At 31.1% G+C, this 20,118-nt stretch overlaps 1 long non-coding RNA gene across 1 annotated transcript; it reads left to right on the forward strand.

The window, feature by feature from the left end:
* The first annotated feature begins 9,009 nt into the window (after positions 1–9,009).
* On the forward strand, positions 9,010–17,925 carry LOC140449365 (uncharacterized). Its single transcript, XR_011951791.1, has 3 exons — positions 9,010–9,454; positions 9,634–9,757; positions 16,297–17,925. It is a non-coding gene; the product is annotated as an uncharacterized lncRNA (long non-coding RNA).
* The last annotated feature ends 2,193 nt before the right edge of the window (positions 17,926–20,118 follow it).

The following is a 20,118-nucleotide window of genomic DNA, read 5'->3' on the forward strand; positions in this document are numbered from 1 at the left end:
CTTGAGTGTGTGACTGTAGCGTCAAAAAAACGTGTTTAAATATATTGAAGTGGAAAAAAAACTTAGAAAAGGCAGTAAAAACAAAAGACTAAAAAAAATACTAAAAATAAAGAAGTAGATGAAAAAAGTTAGCCAAAGGAGGTAAGTTTTGATAAAAAATATTTTTGTTATGATATTAAAGTACCATTTAAAAAACACTAATAAGCGCTATATCTTTGGTTTCATCTATATTTTTTGCTTGAAGTGTTTTTTATTTAATAGTACTCTAAGCAGATACAATTTACTTGGTCATTAGGGTTAACATTTTTTAGTTATTATTTTCGTTTAAGGTGTCCTGCAAATGCCAGTTCTCATGTATGTGTATAACATTAGATTGCCGTGAAAAGCTTTTCTGTGACTTTTGGTATATGGGAAATTATAACGAACAACAAATATATCTAGAAAATCTCATTGTGTGTTTAGTAAAAAGAAGAAGACATAGTAATTACGATGATGCAACTCAAAGCCGGCGACAATGGACACACAATTATATGCTAATTCGGGGCAAGTCTGAAGCTCGGGTATGTAAAATTCAGTATTTTTCTTTTGAAGCGTTAATTAATAAATTATGGTTTGTAAGCAGAAGTTAATTCACATTTTTTCGGATTTGCAAAAAGACTTTTTGTGAGATTTTTGGTGTCACTGCACGACGTGTGCAGATTATGGCCGAGAAAATTAATTATAATGACGAAAGTATAAAAGAGAAACGGGGTGGTAAAAGACAAAGACGGGAGCCTGATTGAAAAGAAAAGATCATTGATTATATTCGTCAATTCCAGCACAAGAAGACAAATATATGCTAATAATTCGGGGCATGTCTGAAGTTCAGGTATGTAAAATTCAGTATCTTTCTTTTGAAGCTTTAGGTAATAAATTATGTTTTGTAAGCAGAAGTTAATTCAATTTTTTTCAGGTTTGCAGCAGAAATAGGTTTTGTGAGACTTTTGGTGTCACTGGACGACGTGTGCAGATTCTGTCCGAGAAAATTAATTGTGATGATGAAAGTATGAAACATAGACGAGGCGGTAAAAGACAAAGACGGAAGCCCGATTGGAAAAAAAAGATCATTGATTATATATCGTCAATTCCAGCACAAGTAAGTCACTACGGTAGAAGTGACGCTTTAAATCGGAAATATCTCCCGACAGAGCTTAATCTAGTTAAGTTGTATAAATACTTTTTGGAATAGTACTTTGCTGATTTTACCGGGCTACCAGTATCTAGACAGTGGTTTAATGATATATTTTTGACAGAGTTTATTCGTTTATTTAAGCCCCCACGAATTGACACATGCCCAACATGTGACTTGCCTAAAGTCAAAATAGACACAGCTCTAACAGAAGAATTAAAAACTGATGCTGAGCAAAAACTAGAAATTTACCACAGGCAAGCTTTCGTGGCAAGAAACAAGTGAGTAAAGATTGCATAAAATCTAGAGGAAACAACTCAGATATTCGAATGGTTCAATTTGATCTCTAGCAACAGATGTATCTTCCAACATTAACTCATACCCAAACGTACTACAGTGTCAGCTTGCCTATAATAATATGAGTATTCATTTAGAAAACGAAGGAAAAGGCATTATGCTCTTCTGGAATAAAACTGTCTGATAAAGGGAGTCTAATGAGATTCTTGTCTTTACAGGTTTTTTACCAATAGCGAAATAGAATTTACTACAGGTAGGCAAAAGCTAATTCTATGGTCAGATAATTGTAGTGGTCGAAATAAGAACCAGGCTTTACTTGTTATGTATCTCATTTTAATTGCAAAAGGTTTCTGTGAAACGAGATACCTTTTTCGCGTGTGATCGCGATTTTTCCATTATAGAGAAAACCAAAGAAGCGTGGCAAGTCATTTATATTAAAGGACCAAATTGAAATTATTGGATTGCTAATGCTGGAAAGCTAATCAGTTCTTAGTAGTGAATACTACAACATTTCTGACTGCATTAATCAAGCTAAATTAATGATAAACACTAAAAAAGCAGATATTCTCGGCTACTTTGATTGGAGTAAGATCTGAAACTTTGGTGAAGTTTATATAAACAAAAGTTACGGGGATTTTGCTCCCTGGCTTAAAACTTCAGTGATCAAAACTGAAATCACTAAGGCGAGTTTTGAGGAGTTAGAAATCGAAAAAACTCACTTTTAAGAATACAACTGCAAGTAGATAATGCTCCAATCGATTAAGTGAAAACATTTAAATACTTGAGAATGGTGATGAATGGCCAATGGGATCCTCAACAAGAAATAAAATGCCGTACCGAACAAGCAAGACAAGCTTTTATCAAATTTAAACCACTACCGGATGGTTAAATGCTATGTATGGTCCATATTGTTATACCACATGGAAACATGGACGTTAAGAGTACCTTCCATTAATAAGTTGGAGGCCTTCGAAATGTGGACGCTGCGAAGAATGTTCCGCATACCATGGACAGATAGGGTGAGAAACGAGGAAGTCTTAAGAAAGGCAAATACTGAGAGAGAACTACTCAATTTATTCAAGGTATGAAAAATTGGATACCTCGGCCATATTCTGAGAGGAAATAAATTCGCAATCCCTCAACTAATCATCTAGGAAAAGATTGAAGGCAACCAGGAAAATTTGATTGAAGAGGAGTAGGTCGCAATCAAATGTCCTGGCTACGGAACATAAAGAACTGAACAGGCATAAATAACACTGGCGATCTTTTGCATACCGCAGAAGACAGACGTCTGGCCTTAAGATAATTCGCCAACGCACTATAGGAGCACGGCACTATAAGAAGAAGAAGAAGTAGGAAATCAAGATGAAGGAAACCCCTGTACCATTGTCTGCCGAAAAAAATAATAGATAATAGATAATAGAAGATATCCTAGCCATGCTACCATATTTAGCAGGAGAAAGAAAAATTTTTTACGAAAACATTACAAAATGCTGATTTTTAAATTTTTAATTAAAGTTGCTAAGTAAATAAATAAATGTTAGTTTTATTTTCAATAGTAATACCACTAGTGATTCAATTTTCGCGATAAGTCTGTCGATTTACTTCTAAACGAAACTGGGTTGCTTGAAAACACCACGAGTCCGTAGGACGAGTGGTGTTTCTTAAAAACTCAACTGAGTGTTTAAGAAACTCAGTTGTGTTTAAAAATAAAAGACAGACTTATATAAGCTAAATTAAATCACGAGTGGTATTTTATTAGACTATTTCATGAACAAAGTGATAGGTCAAAAATTCAGTAGAATGAGAGGAAGGAATTTAATAATACATTTGATCTAGGTAACCCAAATCTACCCATTTTTTGAATAATCCACAATTAGTCATAATCATGAAATATTTATTATTAACTATAAATAATTTGTTATAATTATTTTTTACCTATAACAATAAATAATTTGTACACGAAAAAAATACATTATTCTCGACTATAATTATTATAAACTATATTATTTAGAATGAATGCTAGTCTTTCGTTGTTATTTTCTGCATCTAATTTGTAGTTGCGATCCACACAGAACATCATAAATTGTCTCCATATATAAGATTTAGATTTTCTTGTGTTACTCGGTATATTTTCTTCAATGTTTTGGTTTATAACTTCGTTTGAAGTACCACCGAAACGACTCATTTTGACGTATACAGCCACAATAATTTTTTTGGCAAACGTCAAACTTTGCGTTGCGATCGGTATCCATGGTTACATCGTTGAAAACACGAAGCTGATAGACCAATCAGAATTGAAAGACAGTTGGTGTTTTCGCGATAACACAAGCTGTCTTTGGTTTGTGATTGGTCAGATTATGTGAAAATTTTAAGATGAGTGAAATAGTCACTATAATTATTGTTAATTTAATCTTTTTCTTTTGACTTTGAAATGCAAGTAAATACACACTTACAACGTTATGAATTGCATAAATATTGACACTTATAACGTTTTGTTAATAAATTAATTAACGCGTAAACTATTTTATTTCACTAGACTTCAAATTTGTATGTCAATAGTGTTAATTGAACCAAAGTTTAATAATAAAAATATTAAGAATTATTTCGTCCATTATTTTTCAACTAAAACAGTTTTTGTCTGTACTAAAAACTTATTTTGGGCACTTAAAACGTTATGATTTGGCGCCCCTCAACAAGTTCCAACTAATTGGTTTTGGCTTGGGTCAGTTAGTTAGTTAGTCTACATCACAAAAAATTTTTTTTATTAAATTTGCAAATTTACAATCTGCTATTACAAGCTATTAGTAAATGTGAGTATTGAAAATACATAGGAGGAGAAATTATCCACTGATAACACTCCCAATACTAACACTAACAAATTAAATTAATGTAGTATTATAATTTAAAATTAAAATTGAAATGAAAATTAAAATTTAAGATTGAAATTAGTGAATAAAGTGTGTTGGCCACTGTCTCTTCAATCTTTGTCTGACTTCTGATTGGAGGTGTAGTTGTCTTGCTTTCTCGTTGGGGTGGGCTGGCAGATGTTCTAAATAATTTCTTGTATGGTATTATGTACAATAATAGCAGTGCCGCCGTGTGATATTCCATCAGGATGGTTGGTGTTGTAAATAGAATAATGAGGGATCTTGAACATCGTTCTGTCACTGAAGTGAGTTTCCAATATGAGTAGAACATTAATTTTGTAATTTTCAAGAAAGTTAGTAACTTCTGTGTTATGGTTGCCTAGGCCGGTGGCATTTCATTGTGCAATTCGTAGTGACTTAAGTTCCATTACTGGATTTATTTATTACTGTGTAAAGCATGCTTAAGATCACGCTATTTTGATTTATTAGTTGTGAAAACAGCTTTGAATTCGTTAAGGAAACACTGTTTGTATTACTTACATGTGTTCCACTTGTTATTTGAGCGTAAGTTGTATGTATGAATTCGTATTATTATGGACATTATTTACATTTCTTCCACCTGTTGATTGTGTGTAAGTCGCATGATTTTGATTGCTTAAGTTCGGATTATTCTGTACTGTATTTCTGTTATATTGCAGTTGATTGTTAGAGTGTGCAATGATACTCCTCTTGCTCTGTTTCTACTGCTAATTAACTTTTTTTATACAATGCATCCTTTGTAATTTGCGATGTTTGCCATATGGCAGGTGTGCCTAGGTTTTTTTACAATCGGCTGACCTATGGTTGCCTCCACATTTGACACAGTGATAAGGTCTATTACATTATGTCTTCGAGTGTCCATACAATTGGCATTTGGTACACTGAAGAATATTATTCTTTTTATACGGAGGCTCAATATCTATTTTTGCGTTGGTTAGTAATTTAATTTCATATATTTTTTTATTATTTTGATTAGGTTTCATATCGACGTAAAACATCATTGGAGGTTCCTTACTTACTCTGTGTTTTGTATTTACAATATTGCGTACTAAATGCCCATGTTTTTCTATTTCACTTTTTATTATATTATTTGGCACTGTATGATGTAGATTACGAATTTAAACTTTGTATGCTCTATCCTCTTTCATTTGGTACGTATGATGCACAATTTTTTTGCTGTTTAAATGTCTTACCAATTTTTGGTATGTTTCAGAGTCCCGGGAATTTATTTTCATTGTGTTGTTTTTTAATGCTGTACAATATGTATGTCTCTGTTTTTTTACTTCCGATAGGTTATTAACCATTTTATTGTATCTAGTAACACCACATATAAAAATTGGTGGGGGTTTAGAGATTGCTGGAGTTTCGTTGGTATTTTCTGTATTATTATTGTTGTCGTTCTAGTTTTCATTTTGTAGAATCTGAAATTTATCGCTGGTTACTGCCGTATTTTCGTTTTCTGTTGGTGTAGGAGGATTAATTTTACGTTTTTTGTTACTATGTTGCATAGTTTGCCATTCGTGGATGTCCGATGACTCAATGTCGCTGTTTTCCCCTGAAGATTCTTCAGTTTGTAATGTATGTGTCATCTTAATAGAATCAGAAGCTTCATTTTGAGGTAGATAATGTGGGATTTATTATAGGATTGTATTGACAGTTTGAGGAAGATTATGATAGTACTTGGTTAGGAACATAATCTATTGTTGTTGGTGGGTTGTTTAAAATTTGTGCTAAATTTGGTTGTAAATTTTGTGGAAAAAGGTTATTTGGGCATTCTGATTGAATTTCCTGTTGCTGATATTTAATATTTATAGGTTGACCATTTACAGTAGCAGTATAAAAAGGGACACTCACCGATAAATCTGGTGGAGCACTCATTTTAATTGTTAAAACTGTATACTTTCATTTTTAAATAGTTTATAAATAGTATATCCACTTAATACACGATAATGACGGTAAAAACGAGGCCGGAGCCCGTTTTTAATCACCACTATAAACTTTCTCCTAATTCGTATCGATGTTTACAGGTCGAGAGTCAAATGAATACTAAAAAAAAATTAGCGGACTTTATTTTAGTTATAACTTACCTTAATTTGCATGCAAATTACTTTTACCAATGGTTATTTTAAAGGTTTTTTTGACGTCTTTAAAAAAGTTTCTATAAGTTTTTCATGAAAAACTTCATTTTCCGCTTATTCAACATTGTATTCCATGAATAAATGTCTATTTTCAAACAGCCAAAACTTTGTTAATATTAAGTTTACGGTAATAATAAAAAACTAATCTAGCCAATCCTCCCGGTTCCAATCCTCCGGTTCTCCTCCGCCAATCCTCCTGGTCCAAGGTATGCTTCTCCTCCAAACTTCTCGATTCCATCGCTCTTCTAATTCCTTCATTCCATAAGCGTCGAGGTCTACCTCTTTTTGTTCTTACAGAGGGCTTCCATTTGTGAAGTTTTTGGTGCCAACGTTCGTCAGGCATTCTCAATAGGTGTCCAAACCATTTTAAACCTGTTCTTTCTATTCTGTCAATGATTGTTTCTGTAGCATTCATGTTATTTCTTATATATTCGTTGGTCTTCCTTTCCTGCCTTGATGTTCTAGCACTTCTTCTCAAATAATCCATTTCAACTGCCCACAATCTTCTATTAAGGTCTGCATTAATTGTCCATACTTCAGAGCCATAACAAAGAACTGATTCAACCATGGTTTGCCCTATTCTATTTTTGTTCCTTTTGGAAATATTGCGATACCACCATAAGGAGTTCAGATATCATACAATTTTACGAGTCTGATTATTTCGGTGATTAATTTCGGTTTCTCCCAAGCCGTTTTTAGCAATAAGTGCACCTAAATATTTAAATTTTTTCACTTGTTTGATTTCCACGTCCTCGTATAGCATGACTTCAAACCTAGCTTCTGAATTGATAACTAAAATAGTCTGTTTCTTCATGCTGACTTGTAACCCCTATTTTACATATTCTCTGTATGACGCTTTATCATAACTCCTAGATCATAAGAATCTTGAGCTAGGACGACTTGGTTATCCGTATAGATCAGGGAGAACAGTACGTAATTTCCTATGGGGATTCCCATTCCAATTTTGGAGGGCTGCCTCAATAAATAAATTAAATAGTCAGGGTGACATACTGCATCCTTGTTTTAGTCCTTTAGTTACTTTTATTGACTCTGATAGTCTATTTCCGATTTTTAGGTAAGTAGTGTTATCCCTGTATACTTATGTGATTATTCCTAAAAGGTATGGACTAATGTCGAGTTGTTGTAAATCTTGCCACAATTTAAGTCCTGGAACTGAATCATACGCCTTTTCTAGGTCGATGAAGGTTAGATGTACTTCGGTACTAACTGCTATTATTTTTTCTATTAATTGTTGGAGTATCAACAAGTTATCAGTGCAAGATCAAAGATCAAAGATTCAAAAGTAATTGTGAACACTATTCCATCCCTCCGTACTTCCAGTCATCTTTACGATCATCTCTCTTACAGTCACAGGGTTCATACCTATTTCTTTATACATTCTGTTTCTCTCCACTGTACATCTATTACACTCCAGCATTGTGTGAGTAACAATGTAGGAATATTCGCAGTATAGGCATTTATCTGTATCTGTCTTTCTAAACCTATGAAGATACGCTCTAAAACGGACAATCTGCCCAGTCCCTTAGGCTCGGGATCAGCATCTTGGTCAATTGGGCAACATCTTCCTTGTTGTTCCACTCTTCTTGCCAACTTTCCATTGATATTTCCCTTTGTCTTTTTTTATAGCTGTCAAATGCTCTCTTCTCTCATAGAGATGTCTGTTTTCTACTGCTAACACATGCAGATGAACACAACCCGTGATAGTCCACAAGGCCGCCGCAGATACAGTCATGTAGGCACATGCTACTCGCAACAGACTCGTTGTGACTACTTTTGTTATAAGCCTAATATTAGGTGTCTATATCTAAATATAATGAAAAATATAATATTAATTATTGTGTATTTATACAATAATTATTGTGTTCTACATATTTAAAGTGGTAATTTAATTATTCAATTAGCGTTTTGGATTTTTTGTATTGTGTGTGAAAGACAAGTTACATTTTCCTACTATTCATTATATTTATATTTTTTACTTTATATGTCCTGGCGGAGGGTTTAACCCCCAAAACCCCCCTTGGGTTCACCGCATAGATGGTAGGCATCCCAGAGGACAAGCAGATAATGGCAGGCATGGGATCGATTTTGATTTTTAACGTATGTTCTACAAATATTGTTCTACAAAAGAATTCTAAGAAGAAAACCGTTATATCCTGGACTATATGTTTTTTTTTACTATCCCACCTACTACTATTTTTTTATTTATTTTACACATAATATTTATGTATTATTTTCAAAAACATTGTCAAAAGATGCCTCATGACTAGGAAGTAAACAAGGCTAGCTAGTCCGATGTCAAAAAAATCCATGTTTTCATTTTTACAGTAGTAAAAAAGTAAAAACATTTTAAATTAAATTAAACAAAAACCAATTCCGTCATTTTAGCGCCATCTAGAGATAAAGAACAAAATTGATGTCTGTGTTAAGACGGTTGCTACCTACTAGCATCGGTATGGGCATTGTTTAAATAGAACTAGTTAGTCAACGCAATGTATAAATTTGTTTGATTCTAATTGAGACAGTCACTAGATGTCACCACTCTTTCTGTCTCAATAGATTTTAATATACCATTCTTTGTTTGATATACGTTATACTAGATGGTGCTATGTGAAAAAGTTAAAGACTAAACTTAACGTCCATTTTTGATCCATTGAATTAAATTCACCAGCGTTGCAATATTTCACTGACATAGTAGCAACAGGTTTATTTACAACATTTTAAACATGTAACAAAAAACAGACCTTGAATCACTTAAGATATTCATTTAAAATAGAGTTATTACTATCAACTAGTAAATATCGTGTCAACTAAAATTGTACATAAACGTACTGTGGCTTCTAATTCTTCCTATATCTAAATAAGTTTAAAGAATTTAAATATTTTATTTTATTTGGAAGTGTATTACAAAAATTTGGTCCGAGGTAAGTAAAACATTTTAATTCTGTGTGTTTAAAACAAAAAACATTTGTATGAGAAATGAACAAATTAGGTATTTAGAAATAAATTTTAGCGGATAATACATACATTCGATAATATTTGAACAAAGTGATTTTAAATTAAAATAATGTTACTTCCATAATAAATAAATCGTTTTTTACAGATGGCTGGAAATATTTGTTGTTATTACAAATGTGGTTTATCATCATACAAAATTCATGGTTTAAGAATGTTCAGATTTCCGACAAAAAATCTTTCGGCTTGTCAAACATGGATATTACACTCTGGTAAGTAAATAGAAACTTTTTATATTCTTTTATTTTACACCGTTTCCGTTACGTAATTAACTTAAAAAAATGTTTATTTTTTTTTTCATTCATCATTTGAATTTTACGTTTTCGTTGGTATTATAATTATGATATAATAAACTTCGGAAAAACAAATTAGAGAACTAATTTATACACCAGTCCATCTGTAAAAAAATCATTGATTACACGTAAAAATCTTATAAAGATATTTGAAGGTTCTAAAAGATATATGAGTGTTAGTTAATAATAAATCTGTGAAGACATACAGGTATTTTGGTTTGTTTTTGTTTAAACAATTTTAATAAGTGAGAGGTCATTCTTTTGCTTTAAAACGTTTTTTATCCAGTTTAGAGAAAAATAGTTAAAATAAAAATTGTAGATCTTAAAAAGTTCTTCCTTTTGTGAGTTTCTAAATTAAAATATATGAAGAATTCACAAGGAATCTACGTTCCTGTATTTGGCTGTATACCATATATTAAAAAATTTATTAAAATCCTTTGTAAAAGGTATATATTTTTAAAAACCCAAACGGGCTGTGTTAGACAAAACATTTTCGGAATCCATTATTCCAAGCAACTAGGGAGTTGCTTCCATAAAGTCCTCGTAGACACACCGTCTCAGGACTTGCAACTTCAACGTGGAGTCATATGTCGCCATGTTACCTAATCAAACGGTAACTTTAACATCCTAATAATTTATAAAATATAATGTAAAACAAATGTAACTAATTATTTGTTAACGGGTTTTTACCCATGTATTTAGTGGCTACATTCATGTACTCCTAGACACCGATGATGGAATAATGGATTCCGAAAACGTTTTGTCTAACACAGCCTGTTTGGGTTTTTAAAAATATATAACTTTTACAAAGGATTTTAATAAATTTTTTATATAAAGAATTCACCAAAATAGTTGCAAAAAACCCTTGATTTTGCAGAAATTTATAAATTTTAATAACTTTGTTTTTGCATAATGGTATGTAATGTAACTAATAAAAATAGTGACGATTTGTTTATCATGGAAAGCGATTATTTAAACAACTTTTTGTTGAGCTACCCCAGTTAAAAAAAAAATTATGTTTTACGTGCCACAGAAGCCAAGATATTGCAAATTTTACAAGCGCGATTTATTTTAAAAAAGTTCAAATCTAAAAAAAAACGGAGCTCAGATGGTTCTCCATTCTACTTCCGAAGAGGTATTTTACGAGTACCATCATTTTAACGGGTTATAAATTTTTTACTTCTTTACTGCATATGCCATCTGTAAGCTGGATCGCACAATTCAGATCTTTATTTAGAGTCCCTTCAGTTTTCATCTTTTACTGTTAATAGACAATGGAAGTATGATTTTAAGAATAAAATGCTTTGGTTTTAAATATAAAATGCTCTCTTGGCTCGTAATGGTCATAGAAGATTCTTTTTTTTTAGGAAGTGTGTTTTTCATCAGTTTTTCATTAGCCTCTATATAAGTTTGTGGCATAAACGATATCAAAGATATAAATGTTTATAAACAGATTAAATAACCTATAAACTATTTGCTCTGATTGACATTTAGCGCACTGTAATAACTTATTAATTTCCATAATTTCAAGGAGCTATGTTATATGTTTTTGCACAAAAAAGAGTTATTTTAATTTATAAATAACTCTTCATTATAAATTTGCATAAATAGCTGCAAAAATAAGGTTTTTTGCAACTATTTCGATTAATAGTTTCTTGTATTTTAATTTAGATACTCTCAAAAGTTACATTACTTTTTATGATCTACAACTCTAAAAAAGCTGAAAAAATCTTAAACAGATATTTAAAGTCTCTAAAAGGTATATGAGGGGTAGCTGATGACAATTATGTGAAGACTTTAGCTAATTTTGCTTTGCTTTTTTTTTTAAACAATCGTAAAAAGTGAAAAAATTTATGCACATAAAACGTTAAAATAAAAGTTATAGATCATAAAATGTTCTCTAATATTGATATTTTTATAATTAAAATACATAAAGAATTCACCGAGATAATTTAAAAACCCTTATTTTTAAAGTATAATTTATAAATGTCAATAACTTTCTTTTTGCATAACGATATGTAATACAACTATTTAAAATTATGGCAGTTAATGAGTTTTTAAAGTGTGCTAAATGTCATACAGAACGACCATACAGTTTATGAGTTATTAAATTTGTTTATCCAGGAGACCGATTATTTAAACAACTGTACTTGTCCAAACAGTCACTCTAGGGATATTTTGTAAATAGCAATCGATTTTTTATGGCTTCGTTTTAAATTATTTAAAAAAAAAACATCAAGAATATAATAAATTTGTTTTTAAAAATCAGTTTGAAGAGTAACAAATTTTTAGCATATAAAAATTTCTAATAACTTTGACTTTTTTATGTCATACACTTGTATGTAGGCTCAATATAAAGCTAATAAAAAAAACATTAAAAAAAACCAAAACCTTCTATGGCCCAGAGAAAATCAAATAGCATTTTTTTTTCTTGTTTAAGAAATTGCAAATATTTTCATTGTTTATTAACATTAAGAGCTGAAAATTGAACATTGTAAAAGAATATCTAATTTTTATAATTCGATTTATCAATAGCATACACAGTGAAGAAGTAAATTAGTTTTGAAACAAAAAAATAATGGTACTCGTAAAATATCGCCACAGAAAAATGCAAGGGAGATCTGTCCGCTGCAATATCTCAGCTTGTTTCTTGTTAGTGGTTATAGAAAGTTCTGTTTTTTTTTTAAATTGTGCTTTTACGCCAGCTTTTCATTGAGCCTACGTACAGCCGTATGACATGAAAAATATCAAAAGTAGTATAAATGTTTAGAAGCTAAAAAGCACTTTTGCAAACCGTTTTTTTAATAATAACGATCGATTCAAAAAACATCAAATAACTGTCAAAGGTTAAACACCCTTGTTAAAGTTCCTAATGGATTTTAAAGATTTAAACAGTGTTAAACAGATAAATTAATTCATCGACGAGTTAACAATACGAAGCGAAGTTCTTTAATCACAATGTGATAAGAAGACGAGTATCAAATTTGGTTTTATATTTCAATAGTCGAATTTAATTGTGGCTATATTGGTTTAATTAAAGAAAATCAGAGAAAATCCCAAGAAATAGGTGAGATCCTTTTTTTCTTTCTTTCCAGTTTGGGAGAGGGTCCTTTAGGTACTCACGTTTAGGTATTGTGTTACGGTCTTTGTAACCAAAACTACACATCATGAACAGTAATTAAATATTTACATTTACACAAAACAACTTCAGTTTCAACCCAAAATCATATGTCGTTGCCGCAGTCTCTAGACCTCCTTCCCGTTCGTTTTCTAAAAGGGGACAAGTTATTGTCATGCACTCCATTTTGAATACTGTTTTATTTGAATATATTAAAGAAATTGGTAAAATAGTTTATCCAAAAAATATTACTTTTAAATCTCGCATTTCGAATAATCGAATCTACATTTTCCTCACTTCTACTGACATCGTTGATCAACTAATACACCGAACGTCATAATTAATTTTACCGTCATCTTTATCTGCAGGCTTCTTTCTGCGACCAAAAGAATCCTTATTTCAAATGTATCTCCTTCCATCCCGCATTCACTAATCGAACAGTCCCTAAGAAATACGGAACATCAGATAATCAATAGGCATATATCATGAGTTTTCTGCTCTTTGTATATTCTTACTTCATCTTTTGCCAAATTTAGACACGATATTTAATTAAGTAAGAAAACTTTATGTACTTCAAATACTAGCCCAAGTCTAGTTTAAAAAATAAATTGTTAATAAAAAATAACCTTAAAATATCCAATCCCTTTTTTAATCAAAAGGTTATACTTGATAAAATAAAAGTTTTGGAACAAATCTGGACGTAACCATATATACTCTTTTCTTCCTTCACCCTTTCCTTATTCATCCTTAGTTTCACAAGATACCAATTATCCGAACTCTTTTATAAACTATTTCGAACTAAAAGCTGCACTCAAATCCTATAAATTTACAAAAATTAGGGTTTTCTAGAATTATCTTGAAAAATTTCTCGAAAATTTCTTAGGCACCAACGACCCTCTAAATGAAGCCAGTAAATTTACCACTGACATACCGCTGACAATCGTCAATGAAAGATCTTGCCCTAATCTATACTAATATAAAAGAAAAATCATTACAAAAAAAAATTTTTGTTAAAATCCATTATAAAAGGTATATAAATTAAAAAACCCAAATGGGCTGTCATGAAGACAAAAGGTTTTTGGAATCTATATTCCATCATCGGTGTCTAGGTGAACATGTTTTGAGCCGCTAAATATCTGGGTAAAAACCCGTTAAAAGTTATATGTTACAATTTAGTTTACATTATTTAGTCTTATATATTAGGATGTTAAAGCTACCAGTGGATATAATAACATGGCAAATGTTATCATATCCACTGGTAACTCAACCCTGGTGAGGTCCCAACCTCATATAAACTTATACAAAGTGTAGTAAATCTACTTCAAGATAGATCTAACGAACTAGGATTATCACTCACTGAGAACAAAACCAAATTAGTAAAATTTTCCAGAAGAATTTTCACTCCCTTAACCAAAATTTTATTTAACAATTCTCTACTTTCTGCTGTTAATTAATGTAAAATTCTCGGTTTTATGTTTGACTCCAGATTAAATTGAAAGAGTCAAATCTATGAACTTAAAACCAATTGTTTTAAAAGTTTGTTTGTTTGTTTTAAAACCCTCAGTCATCTTCAATGGGGTGCCGATAAAACTTCTTCTAGGTCTGAGCGCTTTTCGCTTTAGTCCTATTGAGAGTGTATACCGTGAATCTAATGAACTTTCTCCTACCCTAAGACGATAATCACTTCTACTTTCGTATGCTGCATCAACATCCGCAAATCCATTTAATCCCGTTCATTCCCTAATTGCCACAATGGCGTCTTCTTCCACTAACAATAACCAACACCTTATATTAAAACCTATACCTCAATTAATTTGTCCACTACTTAAAAATATTGACCTTTTTCAGACTAGTTCATTTCCTCTAACTTTACTTCCCCTCTGGGCTAAAGATCTCCCTTCAATATATACCTCTCACCATTTTTAACAAACTTGAATCTTCTAACCTTCTTAAAAAGAAAGCATTTTTAGAATTTAATTTTCTATACAGATGCTTCTAAAACTACCACTGGTATTGGTTGCGCAGTAACCACTAAACATGAACTTGTAAGATCATCTCGGTTACCCTTAATATGCAACGTTTGCACAGGTGAACTATATAGTATTCTGTTGGCTTTTAAATGTATCTCCCATCAAAACAGACATATTGCCATTTGTTCAGATTAACTTTCATATATCCATTTAGTCAATACAATTTTCACTGACCACCTATTAGTTCAAAACATTCATGACATATACCAAAATTTCTCTGCTTACGTTGTAAGTCTCTCTCATATGGCTGCCTTCTCACACCGGAACTACTGGTAATAAAACAGCAGATAATTTTGCCAAAGAAGCTACTAACCATGGGGTGACTGAAGTCACCCCAATTCAACTAGCTAACGAATCTCGAAATTCGTTTTTAAAAAGTCAGTAGAGGATATTTGACAAAACTTATAGCAAAAGAGCAAAACAACTTTTCATAAACTTCAATCTTTTATTGGTCATCTCTCCCTAGACTTCATAACTAGAAGAGAAGCATCGACTATTAGAAGACTACGAATCAATCATACCAAACTTACCGACTGCAAACAATTCACCAACCTGTATAAAGCACTGGACTTGAAACCTTCTCTAAGGAACTAGAGAATCATCTACCTCTTCCTCAACTGTAAATTGTATATGTTGATTATGATTGTTGAAAATGTTGACTATTTCATTAATTTTGTGCTTAGGAAGTGCCAAAACTAAATCATCTACATATCTTTTAATAAAAGGAATGAAAAAAGTGTAATTGTTGATACAATCACTGATAACATCATCCATGACTAGATCCCATAGGACTATCAAAAATTTGTTTTTGGTAGTGATATGGGATCTTTTTTTTCCTAATATTGTTCTGAAGCTATTTTCTTGTGGCATTTTAAATTAATTACTATTTAAATGGGAATAAGCCACAATTAAAGGTTAAAATACGTTTCAATTTCCACTTCGGAAATCGTTCTAAAAAACAAACATGTTTGAGAACGATTTCCGAAGTGGAAATTAAAACGTCAATAAACGTATTTTAACCTTTAATTGTGGCTTATTCCCATTTAAATAGTAATTAATTTCTTTTTTTTCCTATCTAAAAATTTTTTTTCTTACTCTTATATAATATAATATATAATATATATATATATATATATATATATATATATATATATATATATATATATATATATATATATATAGATATAGATATAAACATATATTGGCATAACTGCCAAGTTATCTATATCTTAAATACAGAACTTATTTTTTTAATTTATTGTGCAGAAAGTTGCTTTTTTTCAGTTGTGTTAATAATAATATTGTTGTAGGTAATGCTGCATTGGAAAGTCTGGAGCTACCCGATTTAAAAAAAATCTATGCAGTAAGCATTTTGACCAAAAATATCTAAATGCAAAATATTTACCCAGTACTGCTATACCAAAAAAATATAGTGAGGTAGAAGAGGAAGGTTCGTTAACGACACCACGCGTTTTTCATACGTATTCAATAGAAAAACAACCATCAACCAGTGCCAATACTGTTTCGCACAGTGATAATTCTGAACTTGACGATTTTGTTGATGAGCTTTTTAGATATGCCGTTATCACCATTGGTCAAGAAAAAAAGACTTCATAATTATCACACACTTTAAAGGAGATTACATGCATCTCAAATACGGATTAATCTTCTTAAAACTCGCATAACAGCACTAAAAAAAGAGACTGGTTAAGATTAGGACAAAATCTGTACAAACTGCACGAAAGCCACAAACTCAGTTTTCTGCTGCAGTTTTTCTTGAACACTTTACTATCATAACGTTTGTTGGACTTGATACCATTGTAGTTAAACATCGATCTAATATTTTTAAACTAGTATTGCTGGTTCATACATAGATCCAACTCATACATTGCTTATTTTAGTTCATGCAAACAATGTTACAATCGATTTCTATAACTATTAATGTAAACAATTTTGTTTTGTTTTTTTACCTTGAATTATTATTTTGTTAATATTGTCTATGGTGTAGTTATTAGAATTTTCATAAGTGTTATCTAACTATTAAAATAACGCGAATTTAATTTTTGCATAAACAGTCATATCGGGCGAGTTGATTGAAAAAAACATTCTCATTTATGTAAACAGAAATACAAAAATGGTGTGTATATTATAAAATACATAAATAAATAAAATAAAGGGTACTATTTATTAAAGTTTTTAATTATTATTCCTTTTATCCCAACACATAGATTAATTTGTCCCTAAATATGTGTTGCCTCTTGTTGTGGCATATCGATCTGTTTATTTGTTTCAAAACCATTATCAAAAAACCATACCCATAAATTTACTATATTTTCAAACGTCATTTTAAAGATTAAAAGATTGAAAATTTAATTTTCTCAAAACATACATAAAACCATTGTTTAAAAAGATTTTTTTTTAAACAATGATAAAACTCAAGTCTTGACTAAAAAATAAACCTCCGCATGAGTGTTCTAAGACGATAGCAGTCGAGTCTATTTCAATTAAATATTTAATCCTTTTCTAACAAATCATATAACCAAATTAAATATCTGGTAAACTAATGAAAATTAAAAAAAGGCAGCATTTAACTGCTTCATTTAAATAGATTACTAACCGGTTTAGATTTATCAAGTCTCAAAGTAGAAAAACAATTTGAAATATTCGCTCGAAATAGTCAAGTTATGTTTCACAAAACGCATACAACGATAATAACAATAAGCATTTTATTAAAATCTTATATTTTCTTCACAATCTGGCACCCGTGTACAGGTTTGCATAAGTTACCACACAGGTAAAAATATACTCGAATAGAATCCTGCTGAGAATTAAGTTTCTGTTAATAGTTTTTTAAATTTATGACTAGAGGCCGCCATATAACGGCAGAATAAAAATCAAACGTTTGTTCCATAAGGATTGTCTAACTAGTCCTATTTAAACAATGGTATGGGTTTCGAACTGAATTCACTAGGGGTAAAACAGGCAGCTCAGATGTAAATACATTGATACTGTGATATTATGTAGTTTATGATAATATGAGATGTAGATGATGATATATTATGTAGAATATATTGGTAAGATATAAATCATATAGAGGGTGCTGGACAAGTGAATTTACATTTTGAATTCCTTAATAATAATAATTAGGTAAACAGAACTCAAGAATAATTATCGCAATTAATTAGTAGATATAAACAAATATATAAAAAATCATAACCTATTTTATAACAATTTAAATATTTTAATTTTAATTTACACTAGTCATAATTTCTTTTGGTTACTGTGTAGATTTGGTGCATATTGATTATGATACGAATATTCTTTGATGCATAGATTAATTATTCTGCTGTTTGATAAATTTGGTAAATTAGGAGTGCTGTGTTAATGTCCTATGTCCAAGTCAATCGTTGTTGTCAATATTAAGTCAATATTCTTTAAAACAATATAATGATCGACTTAAGGCTAATTAACAAAGGTTACCCCTCAGTGTTGGGTTCATACTCCTATATCGTTACCACTATGGGAATGGAGTGTAACATAATATAGTATTCAGAAAAATTTTGTTTTAGTGCCGAGAAAAAAAATTTGTAACAAAGTGGTAATTGCCCTAAAGTAAAATATTTTATTGTTAAAATCTAAAACCTAAAAAGTCATATCTGGTATTTGTATACATAGTTTAAAAAAGTAAGTATTTTAAATCTGTCAAAAACTATTAAAACAGCTGGAGTATATGCATATATACGAGCATATATACCTGGTACGAGTATATGCATACAGTTTAACACACTTACCTAAATGTCAAACGTTTTTCCCGTCTCAGAAAAAAATCATTATTTATTACTACATATATTATACTTGAACGAACTTAGCCAAGAAATCTACCTAGTAATCAGTTTAACCTTTAACTACACGAGGTGGTGTATTTTATACACCACTTCCACTTCCAAAAATCCTTATATTTTACGTGTAGACATTGTCACTACAAAGCTTAAAAAGCTTAACTCTATACTTATACGTCTTTTGCGGTATGTACTGCTTCATTACTAGCCGACCGTGGAAAGGAATAACAGACTCATCAATACAGAATATATCTGGTGTATAAACTGCTTGAAAGTTTTTAATAAGTTTATCTAGCAATGGTTTGACTTTGTGCAAGCGGTCACTATCTGGACAAGTGGTATTATCGGATAAGTGCCACATTCTTCGAAGGAGCTGAAATCGGTTTCTAGGCATAATTTTCGGAACCATACATTTTTGCAGAAATTGTCATTGCTCCAGTATTTGTCAATAGAAGGCAGCCTCACAAGTGCAATAAATTGTATCAATACTTTTCTTCTGGTTGGAACCCATCGATGTAGTCTAGATTCTTTACTGATATCATCAGTATCGCACAAAATCTGGGTGGCATACAAATTAGTTTGATTAACCATCTCATCTATAACGTCATCGTCCATGAAAATTCGAACACAATTATAGGGGGACAAATTTTTTATAAGAGCTGCAGTGTAATTTGCCTGTAATCTACTTCGCAGAATAGTTGAAAATCTTGTGATTGCTAATAGGTTTTTTCCATGAGAGTTGTTCGTACCCATCAGCAGAATTTTCCTGACTTTGGTGATCTTCATTTTGCTCAGATGATAATGATGATTAAGTTTTGTTGGTTTTGTTGATCGATGGTAACTTGAAAAAGTCATCTAATTCTTCCGAGGAAATAGCACTGTTCGATTTCAAAGGCTGTAGTTGGACAATATTTTTTGAATTTTCACCCAAAGAGTGTATTTCTTTGGGAATGTTATCCCGGATGGAAAGTAACTTAGAATAGAATGGGTCAATACTAATTTCCCTTTTTGCAACAAGAGTGTTTAGCTTTCTACGTTTATTTTTCAAATTTATTTCTTTTTTCGCTTCTGACCCATCGGAGCTTTATGCAATTTCTGCATCGCTGGACGGTAAGAATAGAGGGTCTAGGTCAGAATTAAAGGAAAAATCATTAGGTCAGTCATCTGAAAAAAACACAAAATTTTTTGTAACCGTGAACCTGTCAAAAAAAAAACGTAAATTGTGGAATTTGCAATTTATTTATTAATTTAAATTTTTTGTCATAGATTGCTTTTGTTTTACTTCATTATTTT

Source organism: Diabrotica undecimpunctata, chromosome 1 (assembly GCF_040954645.1).
Source record: "Diabrotica undecimpunctata isolate CICGRU chromosome 1, icDiaUnde3, whole genome shotgun sequence".
NCBI lineage: Eukaryota > Metazoa > Arthropoda > Insecta > Coleoptera > Chrysomelidae > Diabrotica > Diabrotica undecimpunctata.